This window comes from Embiotoca jacksoni, unplaced genomic scaffold, assembly GCF_022577435.1.
Source record: "Embiotoca jacksoni isolate LCO1_2020_lvr unplaced genomic scaffold, fEmbJac1.0.p SCAF_15, whole genome shotgun sequence".
NCBI classification, from domain to species: domain Eukaryota; kingdom Metazoa; phylum Chordata; class Actinopteri; family Embiotocidae; genus Embiotoca; species Embiotoca jacksoni.
The window spans coordinates 14839846-14845845 of NW_027185285.1; the positions used below are offsets into that span (position 1 = coordinate 14839846).

The 6000-nt window shown below is 41.5% G+C and overlaps 1 protein-coding gene across 2 annotated transcripts in view; it reads right to left on the reverse strand.

Annotated features, from left to right (window-relative positions):
• Nucleotides 1-4219, reverse strand: part of LOC138198414 (neurabin-2-like) — a 31609-nt gene extending 27390 nt beyond the window's left edge. For both annotated transcript variants that reach the window (XM_069149844.1, XM_069149843.1), the window contains exon 1: nucleotides 4090-4219. The gene's annotated coding sequence lies outside the window, so the exon portion shown is untranslated. The remainder of the gene's footprint in view (nucleotides 1-4089) is intronic.
• Nucleotides 4220-6000: the final 1781 nt, after the last annotated feature.

The following is a 6000-nucleotide window of genomic DNA, read 5'->3' on the forward strand; positions in this document are numbered from 1 at the left end:
TTTGGTTAACTTAGAAAACAACTCTTGCCCTGTGGACTATTTGGGAGTAGCCGTAATGTAAACTTAATGAGTGCAATGTGTTTTACAAATGTAGTTTGTTCATCCTCAATATGTGTAATGAATCCTTAGCATGAACAGTTAGAGCCAACACAACCAAACACGTAAAGAGCTCCATCTACAGCTAAACTCAAATATCCTCAATAAAACATTCACCATGTGAGATGTAACAGATTCGAATCCACCGGCTGATCTCTGGCAGGAGAACAGTGGAGCCAAGAGGGCTAAATAGCACAGTAGGCCACTAATAAAACAATATGAAGCTTTAAAAACAAAACAAAAAAAATAAATGGTTTTGTAACTCCGAGGATTATTTAATTGGACAGAGCCGGAGACATGTCTCATTTTTCCAACAGGCTCTGTGGGATTTGTGTGAAAATTCACAGCTGAGGTGTGAAGATTCATAATGTCATTTAAAGTTCCATTGTCACAATGATGCGACACGTACATCCTTTAATTCAACACGCTCAATGCAGAGCGAGCACAATCAAAGTAGTCTGACAGTGTGCAGCTTTTGCTTTCAATTTCCCTGTTTTGAGTCTAAACAAGTAAAACACTTCAGTCAGATTTTCCACTTGGGTTCAGACCAAAGAGATCTAAACGAGGATGCCATGCAAAACGGCATCGTGTGATTTCATCGTTAATTAAGGGTGTGTGAGGTTGTTTTTTTCCTCAACTCAAATTTACAAGGTCACCATGCTGCCCCGAAGGCTTTTTGCTTCTTAACAAAATGTTCCAATAGCTTTTAAGACCTGTTGATGTGTTTGGCGTGAGGACGGACAGATTCACTGCAGCCTGAAGCACATCGTGAACATATGAAGGGTCACTGCTGCAATTAAATGTTGAACTTTTAATAAAGTTCACCGCAAGAGTCACTCCATTTCCTAGTATGGATTAAGCCCCAGAAGGACTGTATCCTACATTTCCCATAATGCATCTCTCGCCCTATTGATTCACACGTAAACAAAAGAGAAACTGTGACTAGAAAACTTATGATATCTTTGCATGAAAAAGGAAATCAACAATCAACGGTTTGTGTTGGCACTCATTCATAGAAGCGGCCGGTTACACTGCAACATGAAGCGACGTGCCTCTGAGCTGAGGAGTGGACGAAACAAGTCGGGTCATGCTGCCGTTTGTCTGGACGCTACAATCCTTTTCCATGGCGATGCTAACAAACTGGATTTTGACGGAGACGCTGTGTTCTACAGAACGAAACGGTTGCTAGGGAGGCAAAACAAATACTAAACCAAACTGGAGCTGCAACACGTACTCGATTAATTCATTAGTCAACCGACAGAAAATTAACCAGCAACTTCATTTTTTATTATCAAATAATCTTTTTTTTTTTTTTTTTTTTTTTTTTAAGCATTAATGTCAAACTTTAGCAGTTTCTAGCGCCTCAGATGTGATGCTTTAATTATATTTTTTTATTTCAAATGATAGTAAACTTAATAATTTACTATTTGGATTTGGAAATATTGCTGAAAGGCATTCTGTGCAATGTAGGAAAGACAGTTTAAACTACAGTCTAGGCACACACTGACTCCAGATGGCACTGCTGTCCACGGGGGGACAGAGACAAAGACACGTACACACACACACACACACACACACACACACACACACACACACAGCAACCACAGTCTTGTGACACTGTCTTGCCAAATAGTAGATTCTCACATACTGATCATGTGAAGTCAAGTGAGCAAATCCAATGAAATGCAAATAACCTTTATAGACACCTCCAGAAACAAACACAAACACACACACACACACACACACACACACACACACACACACACACACACACACACACACACACACACTTTCTTAGCCTCTTTCCTGTTATTGTTAAGATGAAGGTGGTGGCTCCTGGTCCGACTAATAAACACAACCTGACACACACAAACCCCCAAAATGCACAACACAGGAAAACAAAATCTGATTCCAGTGGGCGATCCCGCTCTTCTTCGGTGGTAGTGCTACCAGTAAAGAAGAAATAACTAAATACAGGCCAAGCATAAGCCATAAGCTTCGCTTTCGAAGAACAAATTTATCTGCCTCCTGCCTACCCATAATCCCTTGTGGTTGGGGGGGGGGGGGGTGCTTCCTGACATTCAGATGGGATTCTCACTTGAGGACACAGATATTTTCATGCTTCTTCTTCAATCTTGTTGCTGCTATTTGGTGAACGGCATCACTCTCATCAAGCCAAAAAGATGAACTAACAGGTTCAGCAGTGCAGAAACCAAATGATGATTCCAGTCTATTACAACCCATATGTTTTGATCTCAGAAGCGTGGTGTCGTCGATTCATCTCAGCTCCTCTGATGTGCCTCACTTCTACATCATCTCCTCTGTCTGCACTGATTTATCTCATCTCTACCTAGATACCAATGGATAGTGTTTACCTGTATTTTCTAGATAGAGCTCCCATCTTCCTCCCACGGATGTTACACACACACACACATACACACACACACACACACACACACACACACACACACACACACACACACACACACACACACACACAGTCTCAGTCAGGTCAATACGATCTAAAATAAAAACAATGCAGCACAACTGCCTACACCAATCATCCTCAGCATATGGAGGCAAATGACTATTGACTTCCAATCTATTTCTGGGAGGTCCCTGAACCATCCTCCCATCTCTAAATACATGCTACACCACAAAGCATGCACACACACACACACACACACACACACACACTGGCCTGTGTTTTTTTTTTAAGTGTTTAGGTGGTTAGTGTGGCAAAAATGACCATGTCTCATGATAAACTATAACAGAGAGGACTGGAGCTCTGTAACCAGTAACATCTGTCTGTCTGTGTGTGTGTGTGTGTGTGTGTGTGTGTGTGTGTGTGTGTGTGTGTGTGTGTGTGTGTGTGTGTGTGTGTGTGCATATTCATTCGACACAGCCTATGAAACAGTCACTGCTGTGTATGGTTCGAAACAGCCATAGTAATACAGTCTATTCAGACATGAGTAATAAGTCGTCCATTCCTGCACAGCATCTTTGTATCTCTGCATGTCTACGTGCGTCACGCTCATATGTTCAACAGAAGGCACATTATGGTAAATACAATGCCTCCATCTATTCACACGACAATCCCCGCATCTGTCGAGGAGACTCCCAGGCGGGCCTAGTGCAAAGGTTCATTCTGGCAGACACACTGCGTGCTCCCGCTGCTGCTATTGGCTAGCTCGAGAGAGGCTTTGTTGGCATACCCGACATATGCTGCACGCTCCGAACTCGCATCCGAAAACTGTCGTTTTTTTGAAGTGCTGCTTTTCTAGCAAACATATATTGGCCACTAAATAAGATTTAACAGCTGGTTAGAATCATCACATATTGCTTAATAATTCGGCGTCCATGTAACACATTGAGCAGCATTTACTACAGGTAAAATGTCAACTATTATTTGCAGGTTGCGTGCTGTTCCCCCACAATCCTCTTCAATCAAAAAAAAAAAATCCACCGTAGCGAAAGGCGACGTGCCGTAAACTCGCACTTTATGATAGGTTTTAATTTGAATTTAAACTCGTTTTGTGAATCACTCCAATGCTGACTTCAACAGAAGACTTCAATGAATCCATAGAAATATCCGGTAGAAAATAGGAAATATAAAATAGCCGGTTTTTGCAAAGGAGTTCGGCGTGACGTTCTCTGGAGAAAAGTCAACGCGTATCTCATGTTCCGGAAGTGTTTTCTTGTTGTGATTTACCAACGTCGTTCAAATCCAACACATTAAGAGACATTAACGGTGAACGTAGAGAGTAGTAACTGTTATTATCCGGTGTCACCGACAGGTTTAGGACCCGGAGGCTGACGGCTGGCAGGCCCTGCTGGGTGTCTGTCTTTCTGCGCTGGGTCGCTTCCTTCCTGCAGCCTCTCCTCTTCCACAGACAAACGGCAGTGTTTGGGTTTTTTTCAACGCAGGTATAAACCGTGTTGAGACCGAGACCGCGAGAGATTCTGCGCGCCGTTTCGCTCCGTCAGCCATACCTTTTATTGTGGTTTGTTGAATCAGCCCGGTGCCCGTTAGGATCCGTGGTGGAGACTGTCCATTGTCCTGCCGCTGCTACTGATTCCTCCTGCGAGCGAACAGACTGAGCGCCTGCCTCCTCTCTGCTCCTCCTCCTCCTCCCCACTCACATCATCTGGTTTCATCTCTCTCTCTCTCTCCCCTACTGCTCTGCGTCCTTCCCGTCATCCTCCCTCCCCTCCTTTATCTTTCTTCTCCCTAGTTTCCCTACTCATTCATACCGGCATCCTTCCACTCTGTCTACCAGCACCACTTTCATCACCTCCCCGTGTTTGAACAACTGCATGATTTAACATGTGTACCTCTAATACACTGTAGAGTGTCAGATAGTGTCATTATGGAATTTAACCAACAGTGAAGCTTTCCACCGCTATGCAGTGGTGAAAATAATCTCAATACATTTACTAAAGTACTGTACTTAATTAGCTTAATATTTAAGTACTTGTACTTTGCTTATTTCCATTTGACTTTATATTTCCGCTCCATCACATTTCAGAAGAAGATCCACTACATTTATTTGACAGTTTTAGTTAGGCTAATTTTCAGATGAAGATTAATGGATGATATAACAAGTTTTTAAAAATACAACACGTTGTTAATGATTAAACCAGTGGTTTCCAACCTTCTTGTCTTCTGATGTCCTATAAAAACGAGTGTGCAGTCACGGTCACGTTTCAGATGTTTATCAGTTGTTAACAGCTGCACCAAATAGTGATTTCTCCCTCTAAATGTCTCACATGGTTTCACTTCAAGAAATGTTCACATGTTCCGATATCTCAAAAAAAATAAAAATCTAAGATCAGAGAAAAAGTCTTAAAACTAAAATAGATTTGTCTATCAGGAGGGTTTTTTTTCTTTTCTCTCCCAGTAACCCAGTGAGATGATTCATCCGTTGTATATAAAACTGGATATATGGAAATTCAAACTAGCTCCACCTGCACCAGCTACAACAGTAACATATTCTTACACACTGATGCTTCACTATTGATGATCTAAATATGTCATATAACCAGGAGCCCATACTTTTACTTTAATACTTTAATAAGTCGGGTTTTTTAGGCAGGACTTTTTTGTACTTGTGGTTTATGTTTACATTACAGTATTGGTATAGTTAAATTAAGGCTCTGAATTCTTCTTCCTCACCTGATAGATTACCCAGAATCCTGCTGATTGCCACACTGGTTAGCTGTTTTGGTGGCTAATTGACTTTTACAAGCTCTTTAGCAGAAATTACAGCTCATGAGGCTTTCAGTTATAAAAGAGTTTCAGCGACCTCTGCTGGCAAATACTGTTTAAAAGCAGGGTACAGTTCCACTACTGTTGCAGAAGGAGGTTCAATAACCCAACATGGCTGAACATCAAGTACAACGTTCTGCAGGTTTGAGCTCATGAGACCATCCTCTGTTTTTCAGCAGGACAATGGGCCAAAAATGCTCCTCCAGGCTCCGTAAGACTGTTGGAAGAACCTTGTGAAGTTGGTTTATTGCATACTAAATAAATACAAATTTATCTTTTCATGGTTTCCATGTCTGTTTGTGTTGTAGCCAGTAGTTAAAATAAAGATAAAAAAAAAAAAACAACTAATGTGTAGGTGTGACCAGACTTTGAACGGGTACTTTCTTGTTACTTTCTTGTTGGACAGCAAGATATGCCGTGTGATATTGTATCATGTTCTCCGGGAAGTATTTAAAGGTCATGAATCTCTTTGAAATCTGAAATTACAGAGTGGAACTTGTTGTCGTAAAGGTTCCTGACTTTAATGAATGTTGTTTTACATGTAGGAGGCCGTACATATCTGTCTCAACCTCACCTGTCGAACAGTGACCACATATTCTGTTGTTTTTGTTTGATTTGCCATGGACTTTATTTCC